Source organism: Podarcis melisellensis (genome assembly GCF_964234715.1).
Source record: "Podarcis melisellensis genome assembly, chromosome: 3".
Classification (NCBI taxonomy): domain Eukaryota; kingdom Metazoa; phylum Chordata; class Lepidosauria; order Squamata; family Lacertidae; genus Podarcis; species Podarcis melisellensis.
This window is the reverse complement of record NC_138530.1, coordinates 103,877,512-103,892,437: the sequence shown is the minus strand read 5'-3', so window position 1 is coordinate 103,892,437 and position 14,926 is coordinate 103,877,512. Positions and strand designations below refer to the sequence as shown.

Below are 14,926 nucleotides of genomic sequence, written 5' to 3'. Positions count from 1 at the left end.
CTGTAACAGTATATTGGATGCAGGACGTGGGTGGCACTGTGGTCTAAATCACTGAGTCTCTTAGGCTTGCTGATCAGAAGGTTGGCAGTTCAGATCCCTGTGACGGAATGAGCTCCCGTTGCTCTGTCCCAGCTCCTGCCAACCTAGCAGTTCAAAAGCATACCAGTGCAAGTTGATTAATAGGTACTGCTGTGGAGGGAAGGTAAATGGTATTTCCGTGCACTCTGGTTTCTGGCACAATGTTCTGTTGCACCAGAAGTGGTTTAGTCATGCGGGCCACATGACCCGGACAAATGCCAGCTCCCTCAGCCTGAAAGCGAGATGAGCGCCACTACCCCATAGTCTCCTTGGACTGGACTTAACCATCCAGGGGTCCTTTATCTACCTTTTTTACCTATATTAGATGCCACTTTTTATACATAGACAGAGGACCGCTGATGTGATGAAAGGCATTTGCATGTGCGGGTTTATATTTTAGGGTACCCACCATCTTGTGTTTTTTGCCCTTCTGGCACATTTGAGGTTTGTTTTCATTAGCATGGAAACCCACCAAATCTGAACAAGAGCAAACTATTTGGTGTCATAATCAGCTCATATGCATCAGATATTTAAAAACGTACTCATAAATATGGTTTTTTAAAAAAATAATAATAATGCAAGTCTACAGGTTGCTTTTGATCTTGTACCCAAAAACATTCACCCAAAAATCTGGAGGCTGTTTACTTTCCCAGCTAGCATCTGCAAATATTAATGACATTTCCCAGCAGAAAACTTTATGCATTTAAACGCCATTTTCTTTTTATTACTTTGGCCTTCTGTTTGTATTTTAATTCTCATATTTTCTCAGGCAAGTTGCAAGTTCACACAGCAAGGGAATGAGGCAAAAATAAAGTCTGTGGCCCATGGGGTTGATTACATGTTGGACCTTGAGTACGATCCATATTCATAACTTATAGGATCATACTGATCTCATTTGAGGCTGATTGTGAAAAATGATGGTATGGAAGAAAAACTGGTCAACTGATCCAACTTATTAAAATTTATGCTAGTATGTCCAGATTCTATTGGATCTGTTTATGCCTGCCTGAGGTCCATCAGAGATTCTACAAAATTCACTTCCAAATAAATTTGGCTGAGAAATTTAGAGAAGATTTCTTAGTGTCTCCCACTTATGGCATGGGCTGCTTTGGGCTGGAAAGATACATGCAGGTGTATAATAGTGTGAATAAGAGACTTGAAGTCACTGGTTTGAATCTTACCTGTGCCATTTTCGCAGCCTTCCCCTCCCCATCATTGTCATTGGCAATATGGGGGCAGGGATAAGAAGAGTTTAGCTTAAAGTTTAATCCATATCATCTTTGATAATTCGTTTGGGGTGTGAGGACAAAATAATGTCTCTGCAAACAAATATAGGGCAGGGAAGAAATACCCCTGATTTCTTCCCCCAAGGGGGGCTGCTGCTTATCTCCATGATCTTAGTGACGTAGCTAAGGGCTGTTTTTTGAAAAGTTGTGTTGACATTACAAAGAACCCCCTTTGTAGCTTCTTGCTGGCTGCACTTCCTCAAAAATGGCGCAGACTTCTGTTGCATCATGCCATGAAGTTGCATTGCATTGTTCCCAAGACATTCCAGAAAGTGCAGCAGATAATGGTGAGAAGCCATCTCTTTCTGCAGCCTTCCATGAGCTGAACCTATGGGTGTCACAGTCCGTGTTACGGGCAGTCAGAGTCCCGGCTTGGTACGTTGGGACTGGGGTAGAGGTCGGGAAGCAGGAATCAGCAGTCCAGGATCAGCAGTCCAGGGGTCAGGAAGCCAAGAGTCCATGAATCAGGAAACCAGGAGCGTCCAGCCAAGCGTCCACGGGTCAGGAAACCAGGAGTCAGGAAGCCAAGGGTCCAAGAGTCAGGATACCAGGAGTCAGGAAGCCGAAGCACAGCTAGGTGGGTAGTGTGTTGCTGTGGCAAAGAGCCAGAGGGAAATGCTGGTCTTATATATCCTTCCCGGCCCTTGCCACCAGGTGCTATGAGTCTTCTGTCAAGCTTCACCTGTGCGGCCACACCTTGCCCTTCCAAGCCAAACTCAGGAAGGCCCTAGTCCTGCGAGGCCCTACCAGTCACAGGGCCTGGCTCCTGCATGCACTCCTGACACTGGGAGTGCCTTGGGAATTATACTCTGCCACTCCCGTGGCATTTCAGGAAATGCAGCAGGAGGCAGGGCAAGCTTGCTGTAGTTGGCCACATTCCCTGAAGCACTTTGGGAGCGATGTGACATCATGTCGCATCATGCGCAATGTGTCTGAAGAAACATGGCTGGCAGGAAGTAGGAGGAAGTGCCTCATGCCATGTGCAGTGTGGTGCTAAAAACAAAGGAACCTTAATGCATGGAGGGATTCCTAAACTGGCCCATATCATCTCATAAGGTTATGGAAAGCAAGCAGAACGTCCTCCATCAAAAAAGGTAATTCACAGAATTCCTACCTCGGAAGACGATGCTGCAAAAATCACACCCCTAAATGCTGGAAAAATTGGAGGGAGGATTGCAGCACCAGCAATAATAATAATAATAACAACAACAACAACAACAACAACAACAACAACAACAACAACAACAACAACAATAATACTGACAATTTATAGCATAGTTTTAAGGATTATAATAACGACATTATGTGTGTGTGGGAGGGTGTTGAGCACTTGAAAGTGGTGTACAAATGAATGTCATGCGCCTCACTCTGCCTGGTAAATCAGCCCCACATGGTATGTGTAAAATCACTCTAGTTCTGCAATCCTGCATCCATTTCTTTCCATGCAAGTTTATTGGATTTCAGGGTGAGGTTTTGTGGTCAAAGACCCATACATTTTGCAATTGGTGACTGTGCTGTGTTGCAGCACACCCCAACAGGCCATTAGCAGACTACAATAGTAACAAGGGAAGAAGGGACTCACGTTTTTTCACTTCCAGAAAAGAATCTGATTTAAAATGGAGATGTGTGCTCTCCAACAAAGGTGACAAACCATAGAAGGATTTGAAAACAAAACAAACCACACGCATGTGGATAAACTCACCCTGCGTTTCAAGTTAGGCTGTTAGTTTTGCAAGCAGGGAATCTGACTGTTTGTGTGTGCATCCTTAAGTACATAATAGGTTATGAGGACACTGTATAAACAGAGCGGCTGTATTTTAAAATTAAATATTAAATGAATCATTTCTATCAGCTCCAGACCGCAAGGAACAGTTGCTCTCTAATAGTTAAATGCCATTTAGATTTCAAGGGCTTTGATTTATTGGAAGAAACCTGCTGGGCAGAACATACTGTGGAGCTGATTAATGTCAGTTTCTGTCATCAGTTTCCACTTAGATTCTTGGCCAGCTCCGATATCTCCTCCCTTAAGGATCCAGAAAGAATTCAAGACCTGATCCAAGAGCCTTTGCTGGCATGGGGTTTGCAGAATGTGGTGCTTGCAAAATCAAGAAGATGAATGGAAGTGGAATTTCATGTTCTCCACCGGACTTGTTTATGTAACTCATTTCTCTGGAGAAAGCTGTCCAACGCTGGGACCACACCAGCAAGGGAAACAAATCAATAGCATGTTCACTGGGTTTGTTACAGATGTCTTGCATTTCCTTCGCCGCTTTTATATGCTCCCTCGTAGGTTGTCAAAGTAGAAAATGTCTAGAGTAAGAATGCAGAGCTACTATTGCTGTCTAGATTTACATTCATCACTGGACTCGTACGTTTCCTCTTACAAATCAGTTGATTGTAAATGCTGATAAGAAGAATAGACATCCGTTGCCTAAACTGAGTTAGTAAAAGAAAGAAGGGAGAGTTCTTTCTGATCTGAAGTGTCGGGCTTCGTTAGATGTTTGTGCATGTTGTCTGAAAGGGTAGCATTGGTTTTTCTTAAATATTATCTGTCCATAGTTCTGCTCCTTATTCTTATTCATTTACATGAAACTTAAGTTCTTAACTATATCAGGACGGCGTAATGTGGAAATGAGAGTCCCATCCTGCTATCAGTGAAATGTGAGCAGTAGTTTTATGGCATAGGACAAGTAAAGCTGATACGAAACAGAACATGCTCAACTCTGTCAATAGTTCACTCGACTGCCAAGAAGCTGAATGAATCTGGGAAACGGGAGAGTGTTTGCCATGGGTGAAAAAGTTTGAAAAACTCTCTGGTAGTGATAACAATGTTGTTGCTTTTACCAAGTATATAGTGATTGGAAAAAGTCCATGCTTGAAAGGAACTGTACAACAATTGGCATACCCATTGACAATATTCATCTCTAAACAATCAAGCTGGTATTTGGTCACAGATGAGTATTTTTTGCCTGGAGGCTGTGTTGTAAAGTTGCAGACTTTGAAGCCCTGTACAAACGCAACATTATTTGAGCAGCGGGACCTCTCAGGAACCACATCCATCACATCCTCTTAATACAATTTCCCAGAATCTGAAGGCAGTGCTGCATTGATTAACTGGTGCCTTTTACATTATGAGAAGGACCACCGCTTGGTGGTGGAGCACAGGAACAAAGTCCCAAGCTAGCTTCACCTATTGTCTGAAACTCTAGACAGCCACCGCCTGTCAATCAATACCTAGACAATACTGAGTGAAATAGATAGACACTATAAAAAGCAGACTCCAATAGCCCTGCTCCTGTTTTTACTTGTACATCTCATCTTTTGATCTAAACAGGGGTAGCCAAAGTGTCCCCCACCCAAGACGTTACCGGACTACAACTTCCACCATCCATGAGTACTGGCCAATGTAGCAGATGGGAGTCAGAGTTCAACATCCGTAGGGCATAAGATGGCTGCTACACCTAATTCATAAGGTCTCACAAGATGGTTTGTGGTTGTAAACCACTTGAAATGCCAGAACACAAATTTAAACAATTACAAAAAACCACAGACAAATAAAACACCATGTTCAAACAGCTGAAGCAACAGCTGGCAAATTATAACTGATTAGTTAGACAGTGGAAAAGCTAGCAAGGAGAAAAGCAAGAATGTTGTTGTTTAATCGTTTAGTTGTGTCCAACTCTTCGTGACCCCATGGACCAGAGCACACCAGGCACCCCTGTCTTCCACTGCCTCCCACAGTTTGGTCAAACTCAAGTTGGTAGCTTCAAGAACACTGTCCAACCATCTCGTCCTGTCGTCCCCTTCTCCATGTGCCCTCCATCTTTTCCAACATCAGGTCTTTTCCAGAGAGTCTTCTCTTCTCATGAGGTGGCCAACGTATTGGAGTCTCAGATTCAGTACCTGACCTTCCAGTGAGCACTCAGGGCTGATTTCCTTAAGAATGGAGAGGTTTGATCTTCTTGCAGTCCATGGGACTCTCAAGAGTCTCCTCCAGCACCATAATTCAAAAGCATCAATTCTTCGGCGATCAGCCTTCTTTATGGTCCAGCTCTCACAAGAATAGATTTCCTCCAATGTTAGCAAATAGCCTTGGGGAAAAAAGTGGCCTTCATCTGGTTATGAAACGCCAACAAGGAAGGGATTCTATGGAGCCGTCATTTCAGAAAAGGCCCTGTTTTAGATGACAGCTCTAGACCAGCCTTTCCCAATTGTGAGTCACAACAGTGGCAAGAGTCGGGCACGGGTCTGCAATAACTCACAAGGTGTCAGTGAAGTTGACTCTTTATTCAAAGAAACCGAAACAGTGCAGGCCTAGGGATCACAGCAACCCTTCCCAGTAGGTCTTGCCCCAATGAAGCAGTTGCAAGGACTGAAGGTTCTCACTTTCCCATTGCTCTCCTCCTCTAGTTTCTTCCTGAGCAATCTGAGACTCCATCAAAGCATCTGTCTCTGTTCTGCCCTCTTCATACCTCTTCTGGTTCTAGGAGACCAGGGGGGAGAGGAGCTGGTCACCACAGGAGGGGGAGACCCCCTGGCTTCTTCAGCAGCCCGCCTCATCTCTGTCTCTTGACCCCCTCCTCTCTAGCCTCCACTTCTGCCTCTGCTTCTGGACTAAGCCCTGACCACTGACCATACTGAGTAGGAATGGTGGGCATTGTAGTCCAACAACATCTAGGAACCTGTCATGGACTGGCTGGAAGCATAGGTGTGGTGAGAGGCACCAGCTAGGGAGCCCCCAAGGGAGGAAGGCTCGGAGCCAGGGGATTGGTGGTGGGGTGATAATGAGTGGTCAGAGGGAGAAGAGTGGGGAGAATGGAAGGAAGGGTTTCAGAAGATGAAGAGGTAGCAGGGTTTAGTGAGCAGGAAGAGGCTTTGGCAGGGAGTAGTCCAGAACCAGAGACAGAAGTGGAAGCTAGAGAGGCTTTTCCTTAGGACCTCCCTATTTTAAATGTTCCCTAAGACTGTCAGGGAGCATTACCAGCACAGAATACAGATGCTGATGAGAAAGTCTACTTACATCTCCATCCACTTTCTCTCTCACTCCCTGAATGATCAAACCAAAGGAGATGGCTATACCTCTAGAGCCCTAGTGACCAAGGAGCCAGCAGAGAGAGGTGTCACAATGAAGGGCGTGTCACAAGGAATTCCGCAACCTAGCAACCACCAGCACTCAACTGGCACTACTCTCAACTGACACTTCTAAGTTTCCTTATATGGCTTTTAATCCATGTTCAGCTTTTTACAAGTATGTAAAATGAAATTTATTCCTTTATAGTCAAGCTTCTGTTCTTCCTGCACCTACTTAGCATTAGCTGTCTAACCTACCTATCTGCCTCTTTGGTCTTATGTTGCTGAACAGTGGAAAACCAGAAATCACCCCTTGTATGTTTATTCATTTTATTACTCTCCTTCACTAGTAGGTCCCAGGGCAAGTTACAACCATCTAAAATTGTTGTTGTTGTTGTTGTTGTTAAATATGTATACCACCCTATACCCACAGATTTCAGGGCAGTTCACAGGATAAGATCACAATATAAAAATACAAAATAAAAACAAAAACAGCCCAATAAACAACCCCTCAGCACAAAAGTGTCAACAGGGCGAGTCTTGAAAATACAATTCTGTGGTGTCAAAGGCCAGGTAAAAGACCCCTATCTCCCAGGGACAGTCCCAGATTTACAGAAGCTGTCCCAGTTTCTGATTTGATCCCGGAATGTCCTGCTTAGGACCTCCCTATTTTAAATGTTCCCTAAGACTGTCAGAGAGCATTATCAGCACAAAATGCAGATGCTGATGAGAAAGTCTACTTACATCTCCATTCACTTCTCTCTCACTCCCTGAATGATCAAACCAAAGGAGATCTCTATGCCTCTAGAGCCCTGGGGACCAAGGAGCCAGCAGAGGGAGGTGTCACAATGAAGGGCATGTCACAAGGACCTCTGCAACCTAGCAACCACCAGCACTCAACTGACACTGCTCTCAACTGACACAACCAAGTTTCCTTATATGGCTTTTAATCCATGTTCAGCCCCAACACATTTTAAAAGGGCATGGGATGTAAATCAGTTCTCAGCATTCTTATTATCCAACTACAGTTCCCAGCTTTCTTTGGGGGAACCGGTGTACTTTTAATGTGCGTTGGATGTGCTTTAAATGTCGAGTTTGGATCTGCCCTGAATCAACACTCAGGACACTAGGATGTAAGCCTGTTTTTGACTTGACGAATGCAGGAGGAAGCTGGGTGCACCCTAGGGGAGAGAAAACCTCTGCCACTCCTGTTTTAACATTACATTTATATATGCAGCCTATGGGAGCCATGAATAGTTTCAGCATAAAATGTATATAGTTAGCATGCTGCTGAAAGGGGATTCAAATAACAGTAACCAATGCAGAAGACATTAATTATTTGGGAATGTCCCCAAATCATCATTAAAAACTCCCATGGCCAACAAAAAAATAATTATAATTCACTTATTCGCCTTAAGCCTATAATAGTAATGGTTATGCCAGTGCAGAACATGTCTTGGGAATTAACGGGCAGCTGGAGCTAATGGCTGATAGTTGCAGCGCTGGCCTCACCCATTCCCAGGCAGCCATTAATCCTCAGGAAATGCCCTGTGCCTCAGTCATTACCGACAAAATCTCTGCCTATTTTTCACTTGGTTTTATGTGCCTCGGCAGGATCCAGGAGTTCCTGTAGATTTAAAAGAAACAGAAACAAGTTGGGGAAAACAATCTATAGGCTCCTTCCCTCCTCGCGTTTGTGTTCTTCTGGACAGGCCCTTTAACTTTCGTTCTTGGGCTGTGGTAAATAATTATCCGTGCCATGTTAATGTGAGTTTTTTATTCCTACAGAGTCGGCACCTGAGAGTAATAGGGGAGAGAGACTCTGAGGTAAAACTTGTTCAGGGTGGTTATACGAGTGCTCTTGAATACAAGCATGTGATTGAGGTTCCTTGTGTGGGCGAGTCCATGAAATGTATGTGTGCCAATGTATGGGAGAATGGTGGGTGTGTAAGTATGAGGAGATAAGAAAATTAGGGCTGGTCGCTATCTGGTTTTCATAGGGCTGCCATATGTCCAGAATTTCCCAGACATAGCCTGAATATGGCAGTTGGAAACAGTGTCCAGGAGGAAATCACTGAAATGTCCGGGAAAATCTGGACGTATGGCATCCCATGTCAGAAATCTAGATTTTGGTGAATTTCCTTAAAAACAGCTCATTCCTTAGTTCCCTATTTCATTTTTTTTTGCAAGGAAAGCTCAACAATTTTAGGCATAAGTTTAGTTTTGTGTCTGGATTTCCACTTTTTGAAATACAGCAATTCTAGTTTTCAACATCGTGATATATCACCAGCTAAACATCACAATATATCACAATATCTGAAATAAGGATGGAGCTATGTAGAGGCATTGGCTGGCTTCACAGTTTTCCCCACATTGTCATTTTTGCATAGCGCGTGCGCACACACACACCATGATTCATGATATATTGCCAGGTCAAAAATTATGAAACCAGTATCACGATACAGACTTCAAACCGGTTTTGAACAATAAATTGATATATTGCCCAGTCCTAAAGAGAACAGCATGAACATGTGAGAATATCGTACATGGGTCATGGGCCTTTCTGCAAGAGCCCCTTCCTCCATTATCCACCATAAGTAATGTTTGTAGTTCCCCATTATTTTTTGCACGCCCACTGTAAGGTAAACTCTTTTATTCTGCCATTTATGTATGCGCTCATACAGCATAAAGAACGGATCCAAGCGAGTCAGAAACAGCAGGAATCAACTGACCCTATTGCCTTTAAATTCAGTAATTCAGTCTTTTTCTCTGTTGTGTGCTTTTCAAAGACATAAGTAATCGACTGTTATTTTTCCCCCCATCCCCAGTGAGAATTGTGAACATTTAAAAGACTATGATCTTTCTTTGTGTGCTTCTTTTCATTCCGTCTTCATTGAGTGCTGAGAATGCACACTACAGAGAATGCCATCAGCTCCGAATTCCCAGTGCAGCATGCTTCAATAAATGAACGACGAACAGCATAAACAATTATCAATTTCACATGTCTTCCTACGGTCCAAAATTGCACATATTGTTAAGCCTTGATGCTCAGATGCACCAACTTGGAATGACAGGCTCTCCCATTAAAACCGGGAAAGACCAATTTTAAGGGGATTACGCCCCTCAAAAACTGTAATCTGTAGTTTACAACAGCAGTATTGTTTTTTAAACCTAGTAGATGGAACAGCTGCTTCATAAACTTATTAATTTCCTGGAGAGAATGCCGAGTGCTTAACAATCTGAAATAGGACAAGATGCAGTTACATAGTCACGTATGCCCATATTTTGTATATAAATGGGACAGGCAGCACCAATTTCTTTTAAGTGGTTGACTGTGTTGCCCTGCTCTTTGGAACTGTATGAAACTCTGCTGAGCTGTAACATATTTTATGGTCACATCACACAAGTTCATAGTAGGTCACTGCTCATAACAGTTCATTGGGGAGAGCAAATTTTCCATAGTGAACTCTTGTCGGAGAGGCTAGTAAACAAGAGTGTTGTTATGGGTGTAGTGTTCTTTTGTACAACTGTGGCTTTATTCTTCACTTGTCCTCACCATGTATCTCAGGGATGTGCAATCCTTGGTCTTCCATATTTTGGGGGATGCCAACTCCTTTCAACATTAGCCAGCACGGCAAATGGTCAGGAATGATGCGAGTTTGCAATCCATCTTCTTCGGGGCCATGGGTTCGCCATTCCCCGATCTCCCACCCACCTACTGTCCTGAATCCTAAGGTTTATATATTTGTTTGTTTAATTTAATAAAAGTTATTTGTCAAAGAATACCCCTCAAAGCAGTTTTCAAAAAAGGTGGTAAAATGAAAAACGACGAGAAAAAACAACGAGGTTACTGGTGGCATACATCAATGACCATGAAATGGAAGAATCTAGAACAACAACTTTATTATTATTCGGTACCTATCTGAATATATACATTGTAACTACTATTGTAAGAGCTTTCCCTGTTTACCTCCTATCCGCACCTTGAGATCATCACCTGAGGCCCTTCTTCATGGGCTTCCTCCATGAGAGGTCTGGAGGGTGGCAACACGAGAAAAGAACTTTTCTGTGGTGGCTGCCTGTTTGTGGAATGCTCTCCCCAGAGAGGCTCAGCTGCCACCTTTAGGCGCCAGGTAAAAAATTCCCCTTGAAACAGGACTTCACATCCAATATCGTTTTAAATGTGTTGTGGGCGGCGGTATTTGTTGCTTTTCATCGAATTTCTATTAAGTATTTTGTGGTTTTTATATTGTAATTTTATGTTGTGAGCCTCCCTGAGATCTACGGTTGAAGGAGAGTATAAACTTTAAATAAATAAGTGGAAGAAAATCAATTTTTATATATAGTGGTACCTCGGGCAGGAGTCAGATATAGTCAGGTCCAATCAATGCCTAAGCCAATACTGCTCACATTCTGTAATTCAGTAAAGTTGTGGCCAAATTTGCCCAATAACATAAACCTAATACAGTGGTACCTCGGGTTACATAAGCTTCAGGTTACATATGCTTCAGGTTACAGACTCCACTAGTTCAGAAATGGTACCTCAGATTAAGAACTTTACCTCAGGATGAGAACAGAAATTGCACAGCGGCGGCGCGGCGGCAGTGGGAGGCCCCATTAGCTAAAGTGGTACCTCAGGTTAAGAACAGTTTCAGGTTAAGAACGCACCTCCAGAACAAATTAAGTTCTTAATCCGAGGTACCACTGTAAATCCAGACGGAGATTCATAAAAATGAACATCAAACCTCTGTTTTTGAATTTCTCCTTACAAAACTTGAAAGCGACACCCCTCCAAAAAATCTGTATAGCACCATAAACATGTCATAACACCTCACCCATCGCTCTTGTTGCACAAATGCTGGAGTAAGAGGGACCGTTCTAAATCGAGAATGGAATTTGTCATAGCTGTGGCAGAGAAACACCCCTACTAATCTCACTTATCATCCCCATACCAGAGCATACGAACGCACTTGGATGAAGAGATATGAAATGTGCCGGTCTGTGGGTCAAGGCTGGAGGAGACATGAAAAGATGTTTGGCATTATAGCAGGATTACTGGATGAGAGTTACTGAGCAGAGGGTACTTGAAGCACGAGTCTGGTGTTGTTTGCTACACTTTTCCGCACATGGAGAGCATGTGTTGCGTTGGGGGTCACCAGGACACTCCAAAATTGTGGGGCAGGCTAATTGACTGTTGGCCACTGATGCGATTGGGGCTTCCCTTTTTGTTGGGAAGAAGTTAATGTTGCCATTTGTTGATTGACAGCCAGAAATGCTAAAACCCCTTGCACGAGGCTAGGGCTTCCTCTTTTCGCCCGTGCAGCAGATTGCCCGTCCCTCCCTCCCTAGAATAGGGTTGTTCGCTTTGACCTTGCTATGTCTGTCATGGGGTCGTCTGCTTTGGAGCGGGGGCCTGGTAGGAATTTTGTCCATCTGGCTGATTGGCTGGGGTCATTTGGTTTCTGCCTACTGTGTAGCAAATCGTCACAACTTGTTAGGTTGCGGTTAGGCATTGGCTTATGGTTTGGTTGGTTGAGGGGCATGGATTGGCTGTGCCTGCCCCTCTAATGCTGCTGCTGCAAGGGATTCCGTTAAAGGAATCGGGGGCTCACTATTGCTTGTCCACTCTGTCAAGGGGGTTCGGGCCATTGCAAGAGCTCCTGGTTGCATTTGGGGAGGGCTGAGGGCAGGTTCCCTGCTCCGTCGCTACCCCCAAGTGTATTCCCCTTTTCTGACTTTCACAGGCATGCGGAATGTCAGTCTGTCTCCCACGGTGGGGGCAGATAGTCGCAACCAATGCCTAAGCAACCACTCACATGTTTGTATTTTCATAAAGTTGTGGCCAAAATTATGCCAAAAACCTTAAACAAAAAATTCTATGTGATGTGTGAGTTATTGGGGTGGCCCTGGGGACCTCGACACGCAAATGGTCGTAGCATTATTGACTTCAGGTCTCAGTAGCCTGGTGTTTGCTCCCTATCAAAGGGAACAGCTACGGCATGTTCTTAAGCAAACCAAACCAGCCGCTGCCTTTGGAGCAAGTGCTGGGATCTCAAGGCCTCTGTGTAAGCCTGAGCAACCTACCAAGAGACATCTCGCAGATTAAAATAGGCCTGCTAATGAGTTGCTTATTGGAACGATAAAAATGACATTGAGCGGCAACTCGCCCAGCCCTGATTTTTCCCCCTTCAGGGCTTCTGTAGCTCTTGAGGCTTTTTGGCAGCGGCAGTCTTCCTTGTGGTCCAGAAGCTGAACAGAGCTGAGAGTTTGTGACGGATCCACACCCTGACCTTAGCCAGTCTTCCAGAGAATCTACCCCAGTTTTTATAATCGGAAGAACTAGGAAATGGCTGGGCTGTGTGCTGTGATGTGAGCAAACAGAGAGATTAACTTTCTAGGATGTATAATTTTTTTAAAGAGTAACGGCTCTATCGTGCATAAAGGAGTATCTCTACATTACACTGGTAAATAAATGCTTCTTATGAGTGTGTATATGGAAAAAGAAGAAGAGTTTGGATTTGATATCCCGCTTTATCACTACCCGAAGGAGTCTCAAAGCGGCTAACATTCTCCTTTCCCTTCCTCCCCCACAACAAACACTCTGTGAGGTGAGGGAGGCTGAGAGACTTCAGAGAAGTGTGACTAGCCTAAGGTCACCCAGCAGCTGCATGTGGAGGAGCGTGGAAGCGAACCCGGTTCACCAGATTATGAGTCTACCACTCTTAACCACTACACCACACTGGCTCTTGTTTGCACAAGAGATTTGTTTGCACAAAACAGCAAGTGTGTGTGTGTGCTGGACTCTTCCCACATTCCCCAGCCACCCCTTCTCCAGCTTTTATTTTCCCCAAATGGGATTATTTCTGGTGTTGTGGCCAATGGCCGTACATGTGAGTGGAATGGCGGTGGGAAGCGATGTGGCGAAGGGATTGGCATGCCTGAAAAGTGTCAACTGCCTCCTCCTACTTACTGATTCTCCCCTGCAAAGTGTGCCTCCCATCCTTACAATAGTGTCAGGAGGCAAACGTGGTTAGGAGCTAAAAACACGAACCGCACTAAAATGCAAACTCAAAGGTGCACCTCAATTCTTGCAATGTGTCATTGATCCGTTGCTGCTGTGCAAATAAAAACTAATCATAGAATCGTAGGATTGTAGAGTTGGAAGCAACTGTGAGGGTCATCGTGTTCAACCCCCTGAACTGCAGGAATAATTTTGCCCAACATGGGGCTCGAACCCACGACCACAAAATTAAGAATCTCATGCTTTGCCACCTGAGCTATCCTACAAGAATGTGCCTTTTTGTTTTGCAGGTTGTTATGTACTGAGTTGAATAGGATCCAAAATGCAGCAGTCTGATTGGTCCTAGAGCAATAAGATTCAGAATGCAGCAGTCTAATTGGTCCTAGAACAATAGGATCCAGAATGCAGCAGTCTGATTGGTCCACAGGAGCCACCCAATCCAGCTCCAGCTGGAAGTGAATCCGCAACCTGATTGGCCTACAGGAGAATTCCGGAATTAGCCAATCACGTGGGGCCCATTGTGTAAATAATGTATATAAAGCAGACATTCTGAGGGAACTTCCATTCCTCCTCACCACTATGAGCTGAATAAAGAGCATGAAATCCACTCTCGACTCCGAGTATATTTCACAGTCTAAACTGCCCATGTAGGGTTCTGAATACCTAAGACCCATGTGGCCTTGGTTCCAAATCCATAGATTCAGATGAATTTATTACAGACCCTTGAAATCCTTAGATTGCATCCATGGCAATGGACATCTCTAACTCAAGCTGCTTGCTAAGAAATCCTGTAGTCCTTCTGTGGGGTTGCAAAACTAGCAACTTCCTGCATAGAGGAGTACCGGCTTAAGACTTTGAGGTGTTAGGTGGGCTCAGTATTTTGACTGCGGTGAGTGTTGCTGGTAATAAATCACCGCAATGGGGGAGGGGAGTTGAGGGATTATCTGAGTGCATGTACCTTCCTTTGTGATGAGGCACTTCGAACACGTGGCTCACACTCCCATAGACAGTGTAATCCTTCGCTTGTCAGCACTGTGCTGTGGGCTGGGTCTGGTCTTTATCATTCTGCAAACTTCCATCTGTCAAGGGATGCTTAATTTGCAGCTTATTTGCACGTTTACCCCAAGGCTGTCTAAATTTAAGAGCTGCCAGTTGTTGAGCCTGTTCAGCTGAGGGGAGCGAGGCGGTGAAGGGTGGGGGCGGAGGTTAGAGATCTGGCATTTCAGCCACTATTTTGCCCGGTTTATTTTCCTTTAAATGTGAACTTCCCAATATGGCTCACCAAAGCCCTTGATCGTTATCCGAAGAAGGAGATGGGTCGGCCAGTGTTCTGGTGATAACGAGTGCTGTAAGTGATGCCGTTTGGAACTAATTCACAAGAGTATGGTCATTTGTTCGGCATTTTATGATGTTACCATTTTGTGGTGCTTTAGAGACATCACCTTGCCAACAAAGGTCCGTGTAGTAAAAA

At 44.3% G+C, this 14,926-nt stretch overlaps 1 long non-coding RNA gene across 1 annotated transcript; it reads right to left on the bottom strand.

The window, feature by feature from the left end:
* Positions 1 to 3,260: 3,260 nt before the first annotated feature.
* Positions 3,261 to 6,788, bottom strand: LOC309367313. The gene is made up of 2 exons (XR_014167024.1): positions 6,385 to 6,788; positions 3,261 to 3,800 (listed from the first exon to the last, which is right to left on the bottom strand). It is a non-coding gene; the product is annotated as an uncharacterized lncRNA (long non-coding RNA).
* Positions 6,789 to 14,926: the final 8,138 nt, after the last annotated feature.